Genomic DNA, 22,326 nt, shown 5'->3' with positions numbered 1-22,326 from the left:
GGGCATTGTCATGCTGGAACAGGTTTGGATCTCCAAGTTCAAGGGAAGGGAAATGAAATGCTTCTGCATCCAGAGTGGATCCAATTGTGTGGCTTCAACTTTGTTTGGGGAAGAACCACAAAAGTCAGTGTTCCAATACTTTTGACTATATAGTGTGGAGAAAAGAAAGAGAGAGAGAGAGAGAATGAGAGAGAGAGAGAGAGAGAGAGAGAGAGAGAGCCAGAGAGAGAGAGAGAGAGAATTTCTAAATCTTGAATCATGAATATTTTAGATGACTCAGTGGTTGTTTTCTGCATCTCCTGACTGTTCCTAAGTTTAACCGATATCCAATTGTCAGAGCGAAGCTGTGGACCTCTGTCTCATGTGCTCTATATATACACTGCTCTCTCTCTTTTTCTCTTCCTTCCTCTGTCTCTTAAATCAGTCGACTCGAGGCAGAAAAAGGTCACATGCGGTCACACACTTGTAAACCTCTTGTTCAACTTTTCAGATCTGGAGCCATCCATCTCCTGTTTAGTCAATGTTACACCTTCTTGACAAAACGAACACACGGCGTCTGTTTCCTCATCTCACCGTGTGCTTACACAGCACCTTCTGCCCCTCTGGGGTGCACATTAAAAGGACATTTCCAATTGAAATGGGGTCTTTTCAAAGACACTGTGTCATGAATATGCATGGTGGGGTTTGATAGCAGGGGTGTGAGCAGGTTAATCAATCGACAAGTATAGACCTCAACCAAAACACTGCAAATGGCTGTGAACTAAAAATAAAGAACAATGGAAGTTATTATTATCATCATCAGTGATGGATGAAGTACAGAAACCATGTACTTGAGTTAAAGTAAAGGTAGAAAAAAGATAAAAGTACAAAAGTATTTGATTTCAAATGTACTTAACTATCCAAAGTACTATGATTTACTATGGTTATAATGTACCTATTATTATTTTTATCACAAGACTCTTTGCTTAATCAACTCAGTTTCTGTGAAAAGACTCTAATGTTACTCTTAACACACCGATCTGTTAATGGAATGATATTAATGAGTCAAAAATAGATACCACCAAGTAGAAAAACAGATACCACCAAGCGGACATCAAAACAAGTTCAAAACCTACCCTAAATGGTGGCTTGCTGCGTGCTTGACCAGTTAAATTCATAAATAAAATGAATGACTGATTTTGCTAAATGTTGAATTTCACTTTGAAATGTAATGAGGGTTAAGTAAAAGTCTCCCCAAATGAAAATACTTAAATACTTTAAGAAAGTAAAAATAGGTGCAGAAGCTACTTAAGTACAGTAACAAATTACATTTACTTCATTACTTTCCACCACTGATTATTATAGTCTATTATCCGAGCCCTGGTGCTTATTTACTAAATATTCCCTAATTCCTTTCTTTAATAGAGTTCATACATTTGTGTGTGTGTGTGTGTGTGTGTGTGTGTGTGTGTGTGTGTGTGTGTGTGTGTGTGTGTGTGTGTGTGTGTGTGTGTGTGTGTGTGTGTGTGTGTGTGTGTGTGTAAGTCTCCATATGAATTAGCATCTTTAGTACATTATTGAAATGTCTGAATTTGTGAGTGACAGGTCTTTGGTCTCAGGGTTGCGTGTTAAAGATGGCTGTTAACAGTCTTTTGCAGTGCCACTGGGGATGCATGAAAAATTCAGCACTCATCGCAAGGAGTTGGATGTCTTCAGTGGGCAGGAGACAGACGAGAGATGAGAGGAAAGAGAAGAATGTGGAGAGGAAGAAACAAGACAGCCCTTTGCAGCCCCCGAAACAGATAATCGATATAGTCCAGTATGGCAAACAGTTGTCAACAAATAGACTTGTTTCACAGCCCACAGACGATGGGAATGTGTGTGCGTGTGTGAGCATGTGTGTGTGTGTGTGTGTGTGTGTGTGTGTGTGTGTGTGTGTGTGTGTGTGTGTGTGTGTGTTTGAACTGGGTTGTGTACCATTCAGGAGCAGACTTGATTTTCTGGAGCATTAAGTGTTTTGGTGCAATGACCGATGTCTGGACAGGCCACTGAGAATAATGCAGACTGACTGCTGCTGGAAAACACACACATTTACACACACTCATGATGGAGGAGTTGAATATAGGAAGGTAGACAGAGAAAAAAGGGGTAAAAATAAATAAAAGGGAAGAAAAATAAATAAAATAGATAATAAATAGAAGAGAAAAATGAGAGACGGTGGAGAAAAGAAGGATTGATAAGATGTAGTTGAAGAGAAAGATCGAGAGGAAAAGATGATTAGGCAATAAGGAGGAGAGGACGGAAAAGGAAATAGGAATATGCAAGAGGGCAGGAGGTGGAAAAGAAGTTGAGGACTTTAAATAGAGAAAGAAAAAGGAGAGAACAAAGGATGGACTGGAGGGATGAGGGTGATGGAATGAAAGTAAAGAAAGATTAAGGGAATAAAAATTAGAAGAGGAGAACAGATAGAAGAGGAGACAATGGGAGAAGGAGAGGATGGGAAGGTAGGATCTGAGGATATGTAAGAGGACTGGAGGTGAAGACAAGAAGAGGAGTGGAAGGGAGGATTTAAAATGGAATTTTTAAGGAGGTGTAGGACATTAAGCTATGCAATGGAGAGGTTCCTAACAAAGGACAGAAGGAAGAGGAAAGGTGAGGAAATAAATGATGAGAAGGATGAGACAAGAAGGAAAGAAAGAACAATAAAGGATTACAGAGGTGCAGGAGCAGAGGAGACTCGGTAGAGGTTAGTGAACAGATGAGGATAAACAAAGGATAAAAGAGACATTGAGAATAGGAGAAAGAAGAGAACACAGAGACAAGAGATACCTGAAGATGGAGATGAAGGAAACATGAACTAATGAGGTGAAGGTTGAGTGAAGAACAGAGAAAAAGGCTGAGATGAAAGATGAGGAGAAGAGGATAGACAGAAAGGGATGTGTGAGAAAAGAGGATAGGGAAGGAAAGAGCAGGAGAGAAGAGGTAGTCAACCATAATTGACCAGAGGAGGAGAGGCATCATAGAAAGAAGATGTCTCAAAGACAACAGAGAAGATTAAGGGAGAGAGGAATTACGAAGAATCGAGAGTTAAATAGGAAGAGAAAGAGCAGAGAAGAGAAGAGAAGAGAAGAGAGAGAAGAGAGGAGAAGAGAAGAGAAGAGAAGAGATGATAAGAGAAGAGAAGAGAAGAGAAGAGAAGAGAAGAGAAGAGAAGAGAAGAGAAGAAGAAGAGAAGAGAAGAGAAGAGAAGAGATGAGAAGAGAGGATAAGAAGAGAAGAGAAGAGAAGAGAAGAGATGAGAAGAGAGGATAAGAGAAGAGAAGAGAAGAGAAGAAGAAGAGAAGAGAAGAGAGGAGAAGAGAAGAGAAGAGAAGAAGAAGAGAAGAGAAGAGAGGAGAAGAGAGGAGAAGAGAGGATACGAGAAGAGAAGAGAAGAGAAGAGATGAGAAGAGAGGATAAGAGAAGAGAAGAGAAGAGAAGAAGAAGAGAAGAGAGGAGAAGAGAGGAGAAGAGAGAAGAGAAGAGAAGAGAAGAGAAGAGAGGAGAAGAGAGGAGAAGAGAGGAGAGAGAAGAGAAGAGAAGAGAAGAGAAGAGAAGAGAAGAGAAGAGAAGAGAGAGAAGAAGAAGGAGCGATGAAAAGATGAATTTAAGTGGAGAAGAAAGAATTAGAATTTGTCAGAAAAGGAGAGAGAAAAGAAGTGGAAGATATAAGGAAAAGTAAAGAGTATGTTATAGAGGTATAGAAGAAGACTGGAGAAACAGTAGATAGAAAGAAAAGAGGAGTGAAAGGACAAAGTGTAGCTCAAGGAGAAGTGAGGATTTTTATGGCATTATACTAAGTTACACCTACACACACACACACACACACACACACACACACACACACACACACACACACACACACACACACACATGCACACACCCACACTATGTCAAAGAGTTCCTCCTCTCCTGCATGGTGTAATGACAGACCCATATGGACCGTCTGCCTCATCACTTCTTCAGCTGACAGAGAGGTTAAAAGGATTTTTTCCTTTGATTATTATTTTTTTTTTTCGTTTTTTTATAGGGTGGGAACATTTACATTATATGTAACACGGCGACGTAGGTCCAATAGTCACAATAAAAACTATAAATTTGGTAGACGTGAATATTTCCATGGCTACAGTTCCAGGAACCTTTTTTAGCTCCATCGCCACATACTAAATACAATTATTTTGTAGCTGACAAGAAATGTTTTGCTTTCTAATTACTTCCTCCATGCAGTTTTCATGGCAAAAAAAATCTACGTACTTGTGTTTTGGTTTTCTGCTTTAAACCTGTCGCCTGTCATTGGCTTGTTACCTGGTTGTAGTTATGTTGGTCTTCAATTAGTTGTTCATGCTTAATGCAATGCAATTAGTTACATCAAAATTTCAATCCTTATTTTGAGTTTTGTATCATTTTATTTTATTTACCTTGATTATTATTGATTATTCCTATTAAACACTGCCTATCTTAATTTTCACCCTTGCTACAGTCTCTAATTGTGATTACTCTATTCACCCCAATAACGCTCATACAGAGTATACAAACTTTGTCTCTCATCTTATACTAATTGGTCAGAAGAAAGCATTTCACAATTTATTTTTCTGCTATTAAAAGAACTGCGTCGAGCTAAGTAATTGCTAAAGCTTGTTTTATGTAGCGTGCAGGTTTTGAATGAACATTGTACCTTTGTCTGGAAAGCTGTGCAGTTAACCAGCTCTAATCAGCTCCAAGGAAATTACTGTGTACAAAAAAATAAAAACAGCCTGATGGTAAAATGAATTGCACTGCTATAAAAAGAAAAATAATGCAAATTTCAACCTTTAGTGAGAATAGTAACAATAAAAAAGCCTTTGAATAATCAGGGAACCAGAAACTTCTGTGTAGCAGTAATATAGTTTATTACAGTTTATTACTAATTACTTCATCAAATACCATTTTTTATTTTTTTTACTTATATTTTATTTAATGGGTTTTAAAAAGAGTCTAAATTTGTGTGTCTTATTAAAGGAAAGTGAGTTACTATAAAACTTTAAACTACTGTAAGTTTCTTCTAATAATAGAGTTCAAAATGTATTACTTTTAATTATGAGACAAATGTGTTAGCAATATGTGGTTCTTCCCTGAACTATTACCAAAAATTTGAAGACACACAATTGTTCAGGATGTCTTTGGATGTGGTAGCATTACTTTTTCTTTTCATTGAACTACCAGACCTAAACCTGTTCCAACATGACAATGCCCCTGTATACAAAGCCAGCTTTTATTGTTTAAAACACATTATAATTGCTTCCCAAAACATGATGATGATATCTAGTAGAAGCTTCACTGATGTTTCTTTTCACTGTTTTAAGATTTATATATTTACATTTGCGGCATTTAGCAGCTATATAAAGGAAAAGCATATAGACATACACTTATTAAAGCTAAAGAAAAAATAAAGAATATAGTGCAGGGTGGAAGCAAGGATAGTAATGAATGAAAATGTAAATTAATTAATTAAAACATTTTTTTTTCTATTAAAAAAAAAACAATATAAATTTAAGTACAGGCATTGGTTATTATTACATTGAACATTTTGTTACATTTACAGGATTTAACAGAAGCCCTTATCCAAAGTGACTTACAAAGAGCATTGAGGTTTGTATAATCAATAAATACATTCTCGTACTGGTTCATTAAGACACAGACTCATAACACCATCAGTCTAAAACTCTTCGGGAGAGTTATGTTCTATTTATATATGTATGCTCTATAGAGTATTAGTCAAAAGGACACACCTTCTCCTTGTTTCATCATCGTGTTCAATGGATTTGGAGACTACACTTGGGGAGACGTTTCAAGTTTCAGCCTGACTGAACTCAATTTCCTGCAGTAATAACGAAAGACTGTCTTTTCTTTTTTATTTAGTTTTTTAAAAACTGCGTGTTTCTTAACAAAATATGGATTTTGTACAGTAGTTGTATTAGTGTTATATGGCTATCGATTTTGTACTCAGCCTTTCCCCTCCACAAGCCTGCTGACACACATTAAGAAGGCAAGAAATGTCACAAACTTTGACAAGACACACCTGTGAACTAAAACCCATTCCAGATTTCTCCAACAACAGAGAATGCCATTAGTTTACAATGCTGTCATGAAAACTAAAAGTACATTCTAAAATATAAAACATATTCTGCGTTGTTTACAGTTGTGTAAAGTATTTGAGTAAATCTACGTTTTTACTGTACTTAAGTAATTTTTTTGGCTACTTTGTAGTTTTACTGAGTATCAAAAATAGAAGCACCTTTTACTCTCTACTCAACTACATTTATAATTCAACATATTTCACTAGACATTTTACTCCCCTATATTTAAAACGACAATGACCATTATCAATTACATTTTGCACCTCTGCCGAGGATGTCATTAAGGCTCAACACTTCCCTACCCACATCTGCCGCTTGTGCGAGACTTTTTTAGCACTGCTGATCTCATTTTCAGTCCAAAAAGAACCAGCTTTTTGTTGAATTTAAATAAAAATATTGCCCCTGTCCGAGACTAAGAGGTGCATCAACTCACAGTCAGCTTTAAATATTTGGTTTTACTTTAGCTAAAATTATTTCCTTACATTTTATTTGTCCATTGAATACCAATGTTTTTTTTTTTTGCAACATGATCCGGTAATTTTATTTGTTAACTGGTACCTTTATGAAAGATCGATTTGACACAAATATGTGTGTGTGTGTGTGTGTGTGTGTGTGTGTGTGTGTGTGTGTGTGTGGTACCTGTTAGTGGGTGGGATTTATTAGTTAGTGGGTGGGACATTTTGTCCTCAAAGTTGATGTGTTGGAAGCAGGAAAAATGAACAAGCGTAAGGATTTGAGCGAGTTTGACAAGGGACAGACAGTGATGTCTAGACGACTGGGTTGGAGCACCTCCAAACTGTATCTCTTTTTGGTTGTTCCCGGTCTGCAGTGGTCAGTATCTATCAAAAGTGTTCCAAGGAAGGAACAGTGGTGAACCGGCGACAGGGTCATGGGTGGTCAAGTCTGTGTGATGCACGTGGGGTGTGAAGGCTGGCTTGTGTGGTCCGATCGAACAGACGATCTTCTGTAGCTCAAAATACTAAAGAAGTTAAGTTGTTAATGCTCAATGGTTTAGGACTGTTCTGTCAGCAAAAGAAGGACCAACACAATGTTAGGCAGGTGGTCATAATGTTATATATATTTTATACATATACATCTGGTTGCTGTATATTAATATTGTTGCTGTTGTTATTGTTATTATTATTATTATTATTATAAAAATCTTTATATTCACTTATACATTGTGTTATTTACTTGAAAGCCTCTAGAATCAGGATTAAAATAGGGGTGTGGTTTTAGGAGGGAGCAAGAGAGATCACCTTCTTCTGATTGGCTTAGAAGAAAGGGGCGGGCAGAGAGGGGGATGGGTTTAGAGCTGAGTCTTTCGTGAGCGTTTCAGCAGCAGATCTGTACAAAAGAGAGCCAGATACACTGAATACAGCGCCTGTATCAGAGAACAGAGAGAGAGAGAGAGAGAGAGAGAGAGAGAGAGAGAGAAGCGATTTTAGGAGTGTTTCTCTCTGAGCGATCTCTCCATCTGTGCAGTGCATGAATGAATGTTTCTGGATGTGCAAGAACAGGGCACATGACACTGGAGATCCGACTGATCACTCACATGCCTGAAGTCCAGTTTTATTAACCTGGAACTTTACTCGTTTTACTCTCTCTCTCTCCATTGATCTTAGGAGCAGAGATAGAGACAGAGAAAGAGAGAGGGAGAAAGAGAGAGAGAGAGAGAGAGATAGGACGATCTCTGATCGAGAGAAACGATCTTTATTTTCATCCCGTCTTCATGATCCTGTAACACCTGGGGATAAAAAAGACACCTGTCCTCCCAGCACGTGGATCTAGCAGCATTTCATTCATTCTTTTTTTTTTAAGGATTGTTCTTCTTTGGATTTCTTTCATTGCTTTGAATTGTCACGTGGATAGTGAGGTAAGATAGTATTTCATTCTGTGCAGATGATACATATAAAGTGCTTGCAGGTTTACACAAAAGGTTAGACCCAGAGCTGGTCTTTACATGTTTATTGATATGAAATGAAATCAAACTTAAGCTGTCAAAGCCAAACTACAAGCAGAATTGACTTGGGATCATCATAAGTAAATTTTTTTTGTACCTTTAATGTGTACTAGATTTACTCTATTTATTATTGTAACCCTTAATAAACAATGTGTGGAATTGGATTTGTGCAGGTTTTTTGCTCTTTCGGGAGGAGACACTTATTTGACAATTATGGAAGGAGTCTCCAGTGTCAGCTTTTTGTAACAGACAGACTGTAACTTTGACTTGGGTAATTAGTTTTTGACATGACCAAGAGGTGTTTTTTTGTATGTCTTCTTTCAAGACGCAGAAGAAAAACTTGCATCTTGTAAGAAAACATATTGTCAATGGGTAATGAACGTATGCATACGTGCATAAGATACAAAATATATCACACTAGTGACAAGCAAATGTCCAGGTTGGTACTGTTAATTCAGAGAGTGTTAAAAGCCTGTAATTACTAAAGCTCCAACTCAGATTGTGTGTGGGTGTGTATTAAGAGGCATGTGACAGCCTGGTCTCTGGATGCAGGAAAGGTTACTGCTAATTAAACCACATTCCTCTTCACTGGAGCGCAAAACGCTGAGCGCCCCAAGTGATCCAGTGGCAGCTGTTACTCTCCAAACACCTCCGAACTCTGTCTGCTTTTTTGTTTTTTTTTTGCACCTGATGTGTTTGTGTGTCTGTGTGTGCTGAATCTGCTGTTCTCAGAGAAGAAGGTGTGATCACAAGCTCGCGAGTGTCTCGAGTTTTAGTCGCTGGTGTGTTTGGTCTTCTGTCTGCTGAAGGAAAAAAAAAAAAACCTGTGGGCTGATCCTCGGGAATCTTGTCAGGTCTTTCACATCCTCTCCTCGTCGCTTGTGCTCCGTCTGGTAAACATGACTCTAACCAGCTCTGATTTACATGCCCATCCCTTTCTCACAGAGCTCCTTTTACAAGGAAGCACCTCTTAGATATAGGAGGAGTCGGTGTGTGTGGAGGAGTTTCGAGCACTGATAACAACTCCAGCAGTCCTGTTTCATATATGTCAAGCCACGCACCTTATCAGTTGTGGAGTCAGTTACTCATCTTTGACTAAACACCGCAAAATAGTGGATGCATGCAGGGAAAACATGGTTTTCCACAGAATTCTGTCCTAGGATTTTAATAGTTCAGCTAGCGGTCACCTGCTGTAGACTCACACACACCCACACACATGCTTAGCTTTGGGTGGCCAAATGCCTGCTTACCTTCCCTCTGACACTCAGTGAATGGCAGATGGCTCTCTGCAGATAACATAGAAACAAGATAGCTAAGAAGAAGAGCTTAACAGTGCTTCCATTACGATTTCAGCCGAGTTACGCAAACACAACCCACAGACCTACATGCACTTACTTTATTATTCTACACATATTTGAATATTCGATAAAAAATGACAGGACTGTCATCGTAGGAAAGGCAGGGATGTTTGATATAAGGGATCTTAAAAGTCAGCTGTCTATTTGCTACCTGGAATAAGACTTTGCTTACCAAGTCTGTCTTATATTCAGTGCATTGGTTGTTTAGTGAAGATATTTTTAAATTGATTCCCCAGCATTTCTCTATATTCCATGTCGTGTAATGTATTTTTGTTTCAATGTTTTCCTGCAGTAAGAAAAATCTTACTTTTAGGTAAATGTATTCCTTCAGAGCTGTGCATATTTCCAGTCTGATTAAATCAAAACTGCACTCTAAAAGTTCACACATATTTGCTAAGTCTGAATCAGAGACAAATTTGGTACTTTACATCGATTTTGGTTTGGAGTGGTTGGTTTTCACAGTTCATGTATTTGAATGAAATTAAAGCAGAAAACACAGGAAACATCAGAAAGCATCCCCATATAAAGGTTAAAGTTATTGTTACTTTGCCACATGCACAAAGAAATCTCAAAGTTCACTGAGCAGGAGAACAGAATGTCCCTGTGCACAAAGTGAAGTTAATGAGCTCACCCCCCCGCTGAACATCTTTGGAATTAACCGGAACAACCCCCGCACCCCAGACCTCCCCACCCAACATCAGTAACTGATCTCACTAATGCTCTTGTGGCTGAATGATCAAAAAATCTTAACAATCATGCTCTAAAATGTAGTGAAAAGCCTTTTCACGTGAGTGAAGGTTATTATAACCTATATTATAGGCAGTGGACTTTGAGGTCATGAGTTCAAATCACAGCCACATCAAGCTGCCACTCCTGGGCCCCTGAGCAAGGCCCTTAAACCCATAGCTGCTCAGTTAAATAAATGAGATAAATTTAAGTTGCAAGGGTTTTTGCCATTTGGCACATTTTGGCATGTTATTGGAAATGAATCGTCATTGGAACGATGTTATCACACTATGCCATTGTTGAATTCTACAGTATAAAACAAGTTCGAGGAGTTTTATTAGATAATGATTTCCATTCTTTTTAAATTCATGAGTACAATCCGAAACATCCAATTGTCCTTCATAAGTCTGGAGATTCCTTTCTTTCTCTGCGTCCAAGGAAATGTGTTGAAATACTGCCTGTGTATATTATTGCAGTATAAGCAACCAGGGACGGCTCCCAGAGCCTGAGATGCTTCTGATTCAAATCACATTTCCTGTTTGAAATTCACACCGATTCTCTCGCTCATTAGTTCTCTTTTCTGTCTTTGTTCTGTCTCCGTCTTCCTCGGTGTAAATGTCATATGTGTCCTGAGTAAGATTAATGTGAAAAAACTCGAGTTATTGGCTGAGGTTTGCTCAATCTTTGTACACAATCTCACACACACAAACACAAGCCTATAACATCTGACTCTATTAATAAACCATGCTTGGATGGCGTGACTGGGATGAATAGTCTTGCACAATAATGATGAAATACCTTGTTCCTTCTGGCAGGTAGGCAGTCATTGCAGTGCTTCTCCATCCTAATGGAAAAGCTCGCCACGGGCCCTGTGTCATTACTTTAGAGAGGAATTATGCACCGTCGGGTCGCGCTAAGCCGCTTTGCAGTCTTCGTTGAGGTCACCCGGGAGCTTTAAGCTCCTATCAGTTTTTTAAAAACCCAATTTCAAGCATTCAGCTGCGTAATAATTCACTCGCCTGTGTTTATGAGGGAAAATCTGCTTTAGGGCCGATGTGTAAGGGCCTCGGCGTCGGAGTGGTGTTACACAACACGACACTCAAAGAGGAAAATCAATACACGAAGAACTCACGCTCGCTTTGGTTCTCCATCGCCCACGTCCGTGTAACTCTGCGCATGTCCTGATCAGCATGACTGGTCTCTCAGTGATGAAAGAAAGGTTACTAAATAAAAGGATAGAGGTTAGTGCTTCATTTTGACACACATATATGCATAAACAATTACCATATGAAGCTCATAAACTGAAAACAAAATCAACACACAGTCGTTGTTCTATACATAAGACATTGTTTGAATAATAATAGTACACAAAGAGTTCCCAGATGATTTCAGGATTTAATGTCTGCATAATAATTACATTGGGGTGGTTCCATAGTACCCTAATTGCAAAATTTTGATTACTTTTACATTTATTTTGAAGAAAGAACAAGATAAAAGCAGTTATTTTTTTCACCCAATTCAGTAAAATAATTTATTTTAAATTAGTAAACTTATTACATTGAAAAGATAGAGAAACTACTAAAGGATAAATTGTTTATATCCTGCTATAACGTAAGTGAAAACAGGATGTTTGTTAGTCTCAGAAACAAACGCACCTTGGATTAATGCAATAATGTAATAATGTGGTGAGTACGAAAAAAAAATATTTTATTCCTAATTTGATTGCTTTTTTAAAGAAGAAGAACAACCTCTGCACTACATATAGTAGCGACAGGCTGCTTATCTGCTAACATGCAGTATTCAGTGTCGCCGATAAGCGATAGAAAGTCTGTGTCAATCAGGCTGTTTTGATTTAACTGACAGTTTCTTCTGTGAGAGCAGTGGGAGCTGTGAAAAGGCTTTTTGCTGCTGTAAAATACTTGGTTATCCCATTAGATGCTTGTGCTCCCTATGTCTATGTACTTGGCCTAGCGGGGCGGGGGTGCGTAATGTTACTGGATGTTAAAAATTCATACAAATCTTTTTCTCCAATGAAATATTTAGTCTTTTGTTCCTTAGGTGTATGAGACCGAAACATCGAGAGCTGTCTCTACAGCATGTTTGTTCCTAAGCTGAGAAGACGACGACGCAACTTCTTTGAATTCTATTAAGAGGAATGGCAGCTTTGTGCCCTGGTATTAAGATCATGAAGCTCGAAACGCTTTATCGAATGTTAGTTAGTGTTTGTTCTCATGCGGAGTGGCACGCTGAGCTATCAAGCGCCAAAGCAGATGATAAACGAGTTCGACGCTCATCTCTCCTCTATTGTCAATAGCCTCCCACGGCATGTGATTGCGATCGCTCTAATCATCCCTGCATTAGCTGTGTCTCGTTCGCACACACTCTCTCAGTCTTTCTCTCAGTAAATACGAAATCCGACCTGCTGGCTCTTCCTTATTCACATGCACATTGTCTGCCACTGTTTCTTAGTATTAAAAATTAGCATTACGGCAGCAACAGTGATCAGACAAACAAAAGCTACTTGCAAAGAGAAGTGTGGCCCGTTGACCCTGCAGGGTAGGGGGGAGGTGGTGAAGATGGTGTTTGAGCTACCGAGGGTGCCAAAGTGAGGGGTCGAAAGCTTTTGTCTGGAATAATGGGGGCTGATTTGCGCAGGAAAGAGGCCTGTTGTGAGGTGGACACCAGCAGAGCGTGGCAGAATGAAACACACACTCTCTCTTATCAGAGCCCCGAGAGTGCGAGTGTGTACAGCGCTGATAAGGTGAAGGAGAAAAGGGAGAATATTGCTGATCTGAAAGCAGATTGGTGGAAATCCGAAACTATTTAAATGAGCCCACTGCACCGGCAGCCAGAAATGTTATATATGAAGTGAGTAGAATCTCCCAGCTTATGCTTTCTACACATGTGCATTGTGTTACATTTTGCACATTGTGTTACAGTGTGTAGTGTGTTTTATTATATGCATTTTTTGGGGCTGTATAGCAGACACTGCATTGTAGGGAAAAAAAGCCATTTATTTGTTATGATGGTACATTTGCAAACCAATAACCCATCGTTTTTTTCACACTAAGTTTTATCATTGATTTGTTAAAACGCCACAGACATGCTAGTTTTTGAATGAGCAGCAGTAAACATACCATGTTATCCAAGGAATTCATCAGGATAAACTTACTGACAGACAGAGTGAAAGGAAAACACTGGTGCTAATCAGTGCTTATAGCAAACAAACATTCGCCTGTATTCAATACTCTCTTGAATATAGTATATTTTTTCTTTAGAAGTCCTAATACTGCATATAGAATGTGTATGGAGCAACTGAAGCTTAACTGCTAATCCTTAACACTTCAGGAGAATGTTTGGTGTGAACTGGTGTCAATGAATCCCGGAAACTATTACAGCTTTGCCTCAGTGCAAAATTGAGATAGCTATCTACAAGGATGTCGCTTTAAACTAAGATATTATAGATATTTAAATGTTTTTGGTGCTTCGGGTAATTTTAATATAATTTTTTTCATTCAATATTGCTTGCTTAAACTTTTAACATTTGCATCAATGCCAATATAGCAGTGTAGAGTTGATAAGAGAATTCCATATGTTAGAGAAAAACTAGGTTTCGATGTTTAACTACATTTTTACATAGCTTAAACACTGTTTAATGATGACCAATAAATTATATTACCTCATTTTCTTAACATATGCTATACCAACTATATATTTGTTTCATTATTTTTGTTGCTTAACTGTTGATGAACGAAATGGACTCAAGCAAGTTACTGACCAAATGGGAATTAAGCTTTTTGGGGATTGTGTATAGATCTTACATTTTTATTAAACCAAGCAGCCTGTAGTGATATTTCTTTTGACAAACGACCATGTTTCTGTTTTTATCTTGACTAATACTTGTCTTCTCTTTGTCCCTTTAAACTCACTGTGATAACCGTACAGAAAGTAATAGGCCATAACTAAAGATATCAGACATTCGTTCTATTTTCGAGTTTCATGCCATATCGTGTTGAATAAATTATCATAAATATATATACCTTGTGAGAGCATAAATTATTTATGAGATTATGTAAGAATATTCATGCACAGAAGTTTCCGGCTTTTCGCAGCATCGGTTTATTCTTTTTTGCACTTTAAGCACAATTTTTTTTAATGCAGAGGAAACAATCTGTAAAATTAGACTAGTACGAATAAAGTTTACAAGGCAGAAAGAACAGTTTACTGGGAGCAGGAAAGTGCGCAGTAGCACAAAAAAGAATTAGCTTCCTCTAGCATAAACTTTACCTGAGGAAAACATTAACCTTGCAGATTAATGAACTTTGGGAAAGTGATATGCCAGAAACAGTGTTTTTTTTTGTTCGTTTTCATGCTATTTTCTTAATAGTTTCTCCTACTTCTCACACAGAGCTAAAAAAAATAACAGCTGACTAGCTAACTGCTGCCATTATATTACTAATGGAAGTATCTGTTAGCAATAGCAGGGACAGAATTCTAGGTTTTCTTGTTTTATATTTCACACTTCTCATAGTTAATCCCTGTGTTTAACACTTAATCCTGGGTATTCATAATTTGCTGTTTCACAATGTAAATTTCTAAACCCTGTCTTAACATTCTTCTTGCATATTTTTGGTGTCAACCATGATTAGGCTAGTACAGTGCTTGACTGTAACAACATCTGACACTGCATTGTTTCATTCTGTAAATGTTTTGCAACACAATGACGGACTAAACCAGCTTTGGAGCCGTGTTTCATAAGCCTAGATAAAAAAGCATTGGTAACTTTGCTATTAAATTATGAGTTTACATTGATTCTCTACAGGGGCGTTAAAAATGTATTTAGTATGACGATAACCTGAGGTTACGTGACTTATGCTTTAACAGAATTGTTTAAATTCATATCACACCTGAACCACATACATTTTCCCTGTCCATAAGTTTTTGAAGGCCCCCACACCCCAACACACAAACTGGGAATCCAAATTAACCTTATAGTTGAGCAAATAGTACAAAATGGGGCAAACATGGTTATTTAAAGCTTAAAAAGGCATATATCTGTTGGTTGCATAGACATTGATCCCTTCCTCAGAATGTAATCGGTGGATGAACATATAATTCATTGCATGCTTTTCACATTTGTATCCTGCCATTTTTGCTTGTTCTTTTTTTTTGTTGTTATTATTGCTCCTTAGAATAGGTACTTTATACTGAGACATGACACAAATGGCACGTGGAAAGTGAAATCCATTCAGCTAATTAACTTATGTGACTTATGATAGCTTGAAATCATTTCATTGCAAAAAACAGATGAATACTTCTACAATCACAACATTTACATATATTTTTGTTTATTTATTTATAATAATTCAGCAAACTGTATTGACTTTCTGCACATTTCACTATTATGGGTTATTAGTGGCAATTCGTGACTCATAATACCAAATCCATTTGCGTTCCTGGCTGTGAAAATATTGGGGCGGGGGGGTACTTATGCACAGGCACTGCCGTGCATAACTGTCTGGTTAATATGTTCATTTGTAGCCTGAGGCTGTTTTGAGAGTCGTATTGAGAGTCGTATTGGTGTTTTATGTGACATCACCACTGCTACATAGAAATGCCGGTTTTCCTACTGTTTTTCCCCCTCCATTCATTCTGTTCACTGGAGCTGTACAGGATTTTATACACACAAAAGCCCATTGTGGAGTTTTATATGACTGAGCTTTGCTGCTTCATGTAGGAGGTGCTGTTTAATGTGCCTCATCAGCCCCTATACACCTGGGTGGGTTTATAGACCCTTCTGTCAACAACAGATTAGCTATTATGGTCACATTCTTCCATTTAGGCGTGGTTGTCCGTGCATGGGGCATGATTGTGTCCTAAAATTCATTCTCCCATTCTTTGCAGCAGCACATTGTAAGTCTGCAAGCATTGTAAGTTGTAAGTCATTGTAATCTATTGTAAGCTGCATTATGCAATATAGCCATTGTACAGTATGTACAGTCAGATCTAATCCTCTCCTCTGCAATTGTTTTCAGCAGAACCGCAAGTCTGCATGATGCATGTAGTGAAAGTAATTCATTACTCAGCAGTAGAGTAGCATGCTCTAAAGAGCTGTATTCAGCCGTTCTTTCCTCCTGCAGGGATTTCCAGGAACACGGATTTATTTTGAAGCCTCTAAATAAATTTACATCCGAACGCGCTTCCGACACCTGCGGGGGACGGAGAGGAATGTGGCAGTTTGGAGAAGTTGCTTTTCGAACAAAAAAACAACTATTCTGCACTTCCCTCACAGCTCCACGTTGGCCAGTAAAGACGCGTGGAGGGTAGGACTGACACTGACTCTCTTCCAAAGCGATCATCACAGCACATTGCAATATATTATTGTAGATAAATTTCTAAAGGCCGAGATGAAAGCGCTGTTATCAGCAAGAAGCATGCAGCAGCTACATATTTTATTCAGTGAGTAGAAGAAACAAATGCTACAGCTTTAAATCTTTTGTAATTTACATGTCTGACCTAATATGTGAAAATCAAAAATGAATCATATTCCTTATGTACAATCATTAAAAAGGTTTATAACACAGAGCTGTTGAATTTCTTAAATCTGATTGATCGGCCAGTGTTGATTATTTTCAGATAATAGTGCCTCCTGCAATGTACAGTATATGTATATCAGTTTTGGGAAACTACTGTAATATAAACAGATAAAACTTTACATTATTTGAATTATAGGATAAAAAAACCTTAGTAACTGATTATTAGTAACTGATTATTTTCCTATAACAGCATGCCCAGTCATGCTTCATTGGGCTGTTTACCCGAAGTCAGTGTTTATGCCATGATTATGGAAATAAACTATATTTCCTATCAGCTATTGAACCTCACTGAACCAAAACGACCATTGCACTGAACCACCGTGAACCATGTCACGTGATTGTTTTCCCACCTGTTCCACATGCACTTCTAATCAGCACTTGTATTTAAGCCTTACCTTAACCTGCACTCACTGTGCCTTGTTTGTTTTTCTCGTGGTCGCCATTCCTAGTTGGTCATATCAGTCGAATTCTATGTTTCTTGGTGCGTATTTTATTGCACCGTGTTTTTACGTTTGTATTACGTCTGTATTACATGGCCATTTGCTATATTTTAAAATAGGATTGCCCATTCAGGTTTAAATCGTAATAGTGGACGAGGTGGAGAAAAGTTTCACAAGTTTTCAGTTGTAATTATGCTCTGAAAAGCCTCAAATCATGATTTTAAATACATATTTTCGATCATCCCTTCTGATTCAGACAATTCCATGTAAAAACAAGAGCATCCTCATTAGTCTCAGTGATTTGAAAGGATAACAATAAAAAAAAACGTCTGTTTTCTATATATTTTTATACTTTTCATTTCCCCCTTTGTCTGGTACATCACTGAGATCCTCCTACTATGGTGAAATACTAACAAAGCTCAGGGCTTTCTGAAGTTCGTCTCAGTCAACTCTAAGAAGTAGATATATAACAAACCCTTAAGCAGCAGTATGAGTCTTAAAAGATGTACTAGCTTCTACATTTGAACCTGTTCTAACAGTCTGTTTCTGCACTTTAGTAATCCTTATCTCTCTTTCACACCTCATCATTGACACATCATCTGATTATTAATGAATTTGTGTAAAACGTGCGAAAGTGTCTGCCTGATTGTCTGAGCGTCTCTTTTTGTGACACAAATAAAAAGATTTATCTCCTAATTTTTAACACATGTAAAGTACATTAAAGCTTCCCCATTTCACAAACCACAGGGTGATGCATATGATGTACTTTCTCTGAGACATGGGGTCGACCTCAGCTGCTTATGTTGTGTAACAGGACGGTGTAACATAGGTGCTATCTTCCCTCTTCCACATACGTGAACTCACAGATGCCTATGATTAGATTACTGTAATTTCCGGACTATAAAGCGCACCCACTGATATATAAGCCGCACCCACTGAATTTGACAAAGATTTTTATTTTGAACATAAATAAGCACCTGTGTATAAGCCGCACTGAAACTAATGAACTTTACACAGGCTTTAACGAAAGACAGTGTCTGTTACACGGTGTAACGGGTGAAATATGTTGTGGCTCCTTTAAGAGCAGAGCGGCATTTTGGGAATAGCCTGACGCCGCATTTTTCCGCTATTACTGCATGTGTGCAAGACCGAGGAATATGTCCTTATTATTTTCTGATGCTCATTTCTAAGTTTCTTTGACTAACCCTTAACGCTGTTGGCAAGAAAAATAAAAAAGCACGAGTATTGGAAACCTGTCTATGCTTATATGATTTCTGTTGCAACTGGAGTTAGCGAGCTCTCCCTTCACCCTGACTCAACGCGTTACAACGGCTTGTATCTAAACAGTAGCCAACCAAGAAAGTCATTGTTCACTGTCTTCCTCCTTCCTTCCACAACTATTTCTCTCGGGAGTTTTTCTTTTGGCATCGTTGTGCGTTTAAAAAAGAAACGTTTTTTATCCCGATGCCATGCAGCTCAGAACACAGGTGAGGTGCGTTTTTTTGTTTCCGTTCGGAAATTTCATTGGTCTAATGTTATGTCGCTCAGGTTTTTGGCTTAAAGTTTGTAAAACCGGGAAAAACCCAGGAAAAATTCATAAATTAGCCGCTTCGTTGTTTAAGCCGCGGGGTTCAAAACGTGGGAAAAAAGTAGCAGCTTATAGTCCGAAAAATACGGATCTTTCTCTGAGACATGGGGTCGACCTCAGCTGCTTATGTTGTGTAACAGGAAGGTGTAACATACTGTAATGAGAAAAGTGCTATCTTCCCTCTTCCACTTATGTGAACTTACATTTACATTGGCATGCAAATTTCCATTTTGGATGAACATGTAATGTGGCCACAAATAATTTGTTACATGTTTTTCACGTTCGTATTCTGATAATTTTTGGTATTATTGCTCAAGCTCCTTAGAATGGGTATATTTATACTGAGACACACGGTTTTAATGCATGCAGAGTTGAATAACTGGACAACATGAAGCAACGTGTATTAGGTAACACATACCTAGCTGTGAACTGTCCTGCCCTTACCATGTGCATTTTCCAGCATTGACAAGTTAAATCTGTCATTGATATTTGATGAAATTAATAATAAAAAAAAATTTTCCTAGACTTCCTAAACTAACCTAAACTAGACTATAAACTTTCCTAAGCAAACATCCTAGAAATTTGTCTAAAATGAACAGAAGGCAGCATTGTTCTAAAGGTGTGCATTAGTATCCATCAGAACATAGGAATTTAAAAACAAAAGCAATTCCCTTGGGAGCCGGCAAGATCGGAATAAAACACCTACTTTGGGCTGCCTTTTGAATGTGACCGACTTCCTCAAATGAGGCTTATGCAGGACACGTTATTCCGAGAATAACACAGAGTTGGGGATGGTGTTGGGATTTATTAACGGATACATTAACAATTATATATTGTATAAAACATAAATGGTGCATGCCTGGTACATGCAAAGTAAGCCATTGTCTTCTCTTGACCTCTTCTCATGTCCATGACCTCTGTGCTAATTTACAGCAAGGCCCGAATTCTCGAAGCAGTACAATTTAATGCTGACTAAGAAGCAAACTGACAGAGAAAGACAGAGAGAGAGAGAGAGAGAGAGAGTGAGGGAGAGAGAGAGAGAAAGCGAGAGAGAGGGAGAGTGGGCACTGAAAACTGTTAAATATTCAGAAAGGGCAGCGAGGTCAGATGTGCAGTGTGTGAGAGCTGCTCTGTTTCAGATTTTAATGGGAATGATGAGAGAGAGGGATGAACTTTATACCAGGTTTCACTGGTGTAGTTGAAGTGTAGAAAAGTTGCTTTATAGATCAGGAGAAGGTCTTATTTGGAATAAATGATGGTGGCATGGCAAGTTTCTCCATTCAGATTTGTTTAAAAGTAACACAACCCACAGCCCAGAACCACAACAAATGACAGTTTACCTTATGGGGACATTTAAGATTTAAAATCTATTCATATAAATGGATTTTATGAAAATGAGCAAAACGTTATGTTTTATTTCTCCAGAATTTGATTCAGTTTGTTTGTGGTTTGTGGTCCCCCCCATCTTACTCTGTCCTCTGTGTTTGACACATCGTAATCTTTGGACAGTGGTCTGTTAGATAATTCTTTGCCAACTCTGCTTCTAAGGCCAGCATCCTGGAGTCGCCTCTTGACTGAGACATCTGTTTCCCAAACTAGAGACTCTGATGTGCTCAGTTGTGCATCAGGGCCTTTTAATTTACTTTCTGTCCTGTTTAAAACCAGTGTGTACTCTTCTGTGAAGTGAGCAATACACAGTTTTATAAATTCTTCAGTGACTTGGCTTTGTTTTTACATGGAATTGCCTCCCTTTTTTTAGAACACGAATAGACAGACGGTCATGTTTCAGAAGAGAGTTTTTTTTTTTCCTGCCCATCTTGAGTCTATAATTGAACCTGCAAATTCTGATGCTCCAGATACTCAAGGCCACTTTTATTGCTTCTTTAATCAGCACAAAGCTTTTCAACTGTGCTACCATAATTGCAAAAGAGTTTTCTAATGATCAATTAGCCTTTTAACACGATAACCCTGGATTAGCTATTACAGTGTGCTGCTGCAAAGCAGGAGTGATGGTTGCTGGAAATAGCTCTCTTTATACCTGTGAAGATATTCCATTAGGACATTAATATCTGTGTAGAAATTTCATTCCAGCATGAACATTGTCTCAGGTGTGTTTTTGAAAATAGTTTGTCTTTTTTCTAAACTTTAAATTGTAAAGTAATAGTGTAATTTGGCAATAGCAAACAAATCCAAACCACAAGGCAAAGCTCAAAGTCACGAAACAGGATTTTGGTAGGTGGAGGTCCATTGAGGGAAATTGGGTTCAATGCTTCAATTCCAGCCTTTTCGTTTTACTGAGAAACAAAGTCCTCACTCCTAGATGTTATTGATGTAGCACAGTCACATAAAGCCACCAAGTTTTTTCCTGTAACATTTTGACCATTGCTGAATCTGAGCCACATTTCAATTCGCCTACAATCCAACCTAAAAAGCATCAGAGAAAAGACTCATGGTATGATGCAATGAGTATCCCAAAGCTACCCAAGTTAAAAAAAAAAATCTTTTGGCTTCTCCCATTAGGGGGCCACAGCGGACTATCCGCATGTTTGATTTGGCACATGTTTTTACGCTGGATTCCCTTCCTAACGCAACCCTCCCCATTTATCCGGGCTTGAGACCTGCACTGAAAGTGGCTGGGGTTGGTTCCCTGACCGGGGATCGAACCTGGGCCGCAGCGGTGAGAGCGCCACATCTTAACCACTAGACCACCAGGGAACCTTAACCCAAGTAAAAAATTATTTTTATTTGTTTAGCACTTTTAACAATGGACATTGTCCCAAAGCAGCTTTACAGAGATAAAGTTGAAATGTATACATTTAGTGCTTATAAGTTTGTTTCCTATAAGTTTATCTTTAATGAGCAAGCCAGTGGTCAATAAGGCAAGAAAAAAACCTCTGAAGTGGAGCTTATCTCCAGCAGATATTTGAAGAATGGATCAGCGGACACTTCTCAGCCAAAACTGCCCACATCTTCTTGTGCGAGGGAGGAGAAAGAATTTTGTGATGGTGTGATGGACCGAATTTAACTTGCCAACGTGGTGGTCGTTGATGCCTCTTCACTATTGAAGTGTAATGCAAGACGTTTGTTTACAGTGATAATGTGTGTAACTAAGGCAACAAGGCTCTTTTCCAGTATAGGATGTATATTATGCATAGAGTACAGACTTTTTGTACATAGTGTAAGTAGTAAAAATTAGGATGGGGCACTAAAATGATTGGATCTCTGTTTAATAATGAATAGAGCAGACGGTGGGTGCATACCAATACATACCAGCATTAGTAATTGATCCATTCATAGTTTTGTATTTTTGTCCAGATATCTATACATGTGGCTTTGTTCTCATCACTGATGACACATCCCCCCCTTGTGATTTTATCTGAAGGACCCTTTTAGCTGAAGGATTTCAGCCTGAAATGCGTGATCATGATCACAGTGGGTGGAGACTTGTATTTTAGGTAGAGTGTTTTTTTTCCCCCCACACACACACATGCAGACACATACACACACAGTGAGCTGACTAC

The 22,326-nt window shown here is 38.3% G+C and overlaps 1 protein-coding gene across 1 annotated transcript in view; it reads left to right on the top strand.

The window, feature by feature from the left end:
• The first annotated feature begins 7,500 nt into the window (after positions 1-7,500).
• Positions 7,501-22,326, top strand: part of large2 (LARGE xylosyl- and glucuronyltransferase 2) — an 82,232-nt gene continuing 67,406 nt past the window's right edge. The window contains exon 1 of the mRNA XM_046864917.1: positions 7,501-8,010. The gene's annotated coding sequence lies outside the window, so the exon portion shown is untranslated. The remainder of the gene's footprint in view (positions 8,011-22,326) is intronic.

Source organism: Silurus meridionalis, chromosome 13 (assembly GCF_014805685.1).
Source record: "Silurus meridionalis isolate SWU-2019-XX chromosome 13, ASM1480568v1, whole genome shotgun sequence".
NCBI classification, from domain to species: domain Eukaryota; kingdom Metazoa; phylum Chordata; class Actinopteri; order Siluriformes; family Siluridae; genus Silurus; species Silurus meridionalis.
The sequence above is the reverse complement of the archived record's forward strand: the minus strand, read 5'-3'. Positions and strand labels throughout refer to the sequence as shown.